This window comes from Pan paniscus, chromosome 9, assembly GCF_029289425.2.
Source record: "Pan paniscus chromosome 9, NHGRI_mPanPan1-v2.0_pri, whole genome shotgun sequence".
Classification (NCBI taxonomy): Eukaryota; Metazoa; Chordata; class Mammalia; order Primates; family Hominidae; genus Pan; species Pan paniscus.
The window spans coordinates 45,419,773-45,424,192 of record NC_073258.2 but is presented as its reverse complement, the minus strand read 5'-3'; positions in this window follow the sequence as shown (position 1 = coordinate 45,424,192).

The window sequence follows — 4,420 nt, the reverse complement described above, 5'->3', positions numbered from 1 at the left end:
GTGCCTCTCCTCCTCCAAAGGAACGCAGCTCCTCAGCAGCAATGGAACAAAGTTGGATGGAGAATGACTTTGACGAGTTAAGAGAAGAAGGCTTCAGACAATCAAACTACTCCGAGCTAAAGGAGGAAGTTCGAACCCATGGCAAAGAAGTTAAAAAACCTTGAAAAAATATTAAACAAATGGTTAACTAGAATAACCAATGCAGAGAAGTCCTTCAAGGACCTGATGGAGTTGAAAACCAAGGCACAAGAACTATGTGATGAATGCACAAGCCTCAGTGGGTGACTCGATCAACTGGAAGAAAGGGTATGAGCGATGGAAGATCAAATGAATGAAATGAAGTGAGAAGAGAAGTTTAGAGAAAAAAGAATAAAAAGAAAAAAACAAAGCCTCCAAGAAATATGGGACTATGTGAAAAGACCAAATCTATGTCTGATTGGTGTACCTGAAAGTGAAGTGGAGAATGGAACCAACTTGGAAAATGCTCTGCAGGATATTATCCAGGAGAACTTCCCCAATCTAGCAAGGCAGGCCAACATTCAAATTCAGGAAATACAGAGAATGCCACAAAGATACTCCTCAAGAAGAGCAACTGCAAGACACATAATTGTCAGATTCACCAAAGTTGAAATGAAGGAAAAAATGTTATGGGCAGCCAGAGAAAAAGGTCGGGTTAACCACAAAGGGAAGCCAATCAGACTAACAGCTGATCTCTTGGCAGAAACTCTACAAGCCAGAAGAGAGTGGGGGCCAATATTCAACATTCTTAAAGAAAAGAATTTTCAACCCAGAATTTCACATCCAGCCAAATTAAGCTTCATAAGTGAAGGAGAAATAAAATACTTTACAGACAAGCCAGTGCTGAGAGATTTTGTCATGACCAGGCCTGCCCTAAAAGAGCTCCTGAAGGAAGCACTAAACATGGAAAGGAAAAACCAGTACCAGCCACTGCAAAAACATGCCAAATTGTAAAGACCATCAAGGCTAGGAAGAAACTGTATAAACTAATGAGCAAAATAACCAGCTAACATCATAATGACAGGATCAAATTCAAACATTACAATATTTATCTTAAATGTAAATGGGCTAAATGCTCCAGTTAAAAGACACAGACTGGAAAATTGGATAAAGAGTCAAGGCCCATCAGTGTGCTGTATTCAGGAAACCCATCTCATGTGCAGAGACACACATAGGCTCAAAATGAAGGGATAGAGGAAGATCTACACAGAAAATGGAAAGAAAAAAAAGGCAGGGGCTGCAATCCTAGACTCTGATAATACAGACTTTAAACCAACAAAGATCAAAAGAGACAAAGTAGGCCATTACATAATGGTAAAGGGATCAATTCAACAAGAAGAGCTAACTATCCTAAATATATATGCACCAGATACAGGAGCACCCAGATTCATAAAGCAAGTCCTTAGAGACCTAGAAAGAGACTTAGACTCCCACACAATAATAATGGGAGACTTTAACACCCCACTGTCAACATTAGACAGATCAACGATGCACAAAGTTAACAAGGATATCCAGGAATTGAACTCAGCTCTGCACCAAGTGGACCTAATAGACATCTACCGATCTCTCCACCCCAAATCAACAGAATATACATTCTTCTCAGCACCACACCGCACTTATTCTAAAATTGACCACATAGTTGAAAGTAAAGCACTCCTCAGCAAATGTAAAAGAACAGAAATTATAACAAACTGTCTCTCAGACCACAGTGCAATCAAACTAGAACTCGGGATTAAGAAACTCACTCAAAACCGCTCAACTACATGGAAACTGAACAAACTGCTCCTGAATGACTACTGGGTACATAACGAAATGAAGGCGGAAATAAAGATGTTCTTTGAAACCAACGAGAAAAAAGACACAACATACCAAAATCTCTGGGACACATTCAAAGCAGTGTGTAGAGGGAAATTTATAGCACTAAATGCCCACAAGAGAAGGCAGGAAAGATCTAAAATTGACACCCTAACATCACAATTAAAAGAACTAGAGAAGCAAGAGCAAACACATTCAAAAGCTAGCAGAAGGCAAGAAATAACTAAGATCAGAGCAGAATTGAAGGAAATAGAGACACAAAAACCCTTCAAAAAATCAATGAATCCAGGAGCTGTTTTTCTGAAAAAATCAACAAAATTGATAGACTGCTAGCAAGACTAATAAAGAAGAAAAGAGAGAAGAATCAAATAGACGCAATAAAAAAATGATAAAGGGGATATCACCACCGATCCCACAGAAATACAAACTACCATCAGAGAATACTATAAACACCTCTACGCAAATAAACTAGAAAATCTAGAAGAAATGGATAAATTCCTTGACACATACACCCTCCTAAGACTAAACCAGGAAGATGTTGAATCACTGAATAGATGAATAACAGGCTCTGAAATTGAGGCAATAATTAATAGCTTACCAACCAAAAAAAGTCCAGGACGAGATGGATTCACAGCCAAATTCTACCAGAGATACAAGGAGGAACTGGTACCATTCCTTCTGAAACTATTCCAATCAATAGAAAAAGAGGAAATCCTCCCTAACTCTTTTTATGAGGCCAGCATCATCCTGATACCAAAGCCTGGCAGAGACACAGCAAAAAAAGAGAATTTTAGACCAATATCCCTGATGAACATTGATGCAAAAATCCTCAATAAAATACTGGCAAACCAAATCCAGCAGCACATCAAAAAGCTTATACACCATGATCAAGTGGGCTTCATCCCTGGGATGCAAAGCTGGTTCAACATATGCAAATCAATAAACATAATCCAGCATATAAACAGAACCAATGACAAAAACCATATGATTATCTCAATAGATGCAGAAAAGGCATTTGACAAAATTCAACAAAGCTTCATGCTAAAAACTCTCAATAAATTAGGTATTGATGTGACATATCTTAAAATAATAAGAGCTATCTACAACAAACCCACAGCCAACATCATACTGAATGGGCAAAAACTGGAAGCATTCCCTTTGAAAACTGGCACAAGACAGGGATGCCCTCTCTCACCACTCCTATTCAACATAGTATTGGAAGTTCTGGCCAGGGCAATTAGGCAGGAGAAGGAAATAAAGGGTATTCAACTAGGAAATGAGGAAGTCAAATTGTCCCTGTTTGCAGATGACATGATTGTATATCTAGAAAACCCCATCATCTCAGCCCAAAATCTCCTTAAGCTGATAGGCAACTTCAGCAAAGTCTCAGGATACAAAATCAATGTGCAAAAATCACAAGCATTCTTATACACCTATAACAGGGAAACAGAGAGCCAAATCATGAGTGAACTCCCCTTCACAATTGCTTCAAAGAGAATAAAATACCTAGGATCCCAACTTACAAGGGACGTGAAGGACCTCCTCAAGGAGAACTAGAAACCACTGCACAATGAAATGAAAGAAGATACAAACAAATGGAAGAACATTCCATGCTCATGGGTAGGAAGAATCAATATCGTGAAAATGGCCATACTGCCCAAGGTAATTTATAGATTCAGTGCCATCCCCATCAAGCTACCAATGACGTTCTTCACAGAATTGGAAAAAACTACTTTAAAGTTCATATGGAACCAAAAAAGAGACCGCATCGCCAAGTCAATCCTAAGCCAAAAGAACAAAGCTGGAGGCATCACGCTACCTGACTTCAAGCTATACTATAAGGCTACAGTAACCAAAACAGCATGGTACTGGTACCAAAACAGAGATATAGACCAATGGAACAGAACAGAGCCCTCAGAAATAATACCACACATCCAAAACCATGTGATCTTTGACAAACCTGACAAAAACAAGAAACAGGGAAATGATTCCCTATTTAATAAATGGTGCTGGCAAAACTGGCTAGGCATATGTAGAAAGCTGAAACTGGATCCCTTCCTTACACCTTATACAAAAATTAATTCAAGATGGATTAAAGACTTAAATGTTAGACCTAAAACCATCAAAACCCTAGAGGAAAACCTAGGCAATACCATTCAGGACATAGGCATGGCTAAGGACTTCATGTCTAAAACATCAAAAGCAATGGCAACAAAAGCCATAATTGACAAATGGGATCTAATTAAACTAAAGAGCTTCTGCACAGCAAAATAAACTACCATCAGAGTGAACAGGCAAGCTACAGAATGGGAGAAAATTTTTGCAATCTACTCATCTGACAAAGGGCTAATATCCAGAATCTACAATGAACTCAAACGAATTTACAAGAAAGAAACAAACAACCCCATCAAAAAGTGGGCAAAGGACATGAACAGACACTTCTCAAAAGAAGACATTTATGCAGCCAAAAGACACATGAAGAAATGCTCATCATCAGTGGTCATCAGAGAAATGCAAATCAAAAAGACAATGAGATACTATCTCATACCAGTCAGAATGGCGATCGTTAAAAAGTCAGGAAACAACA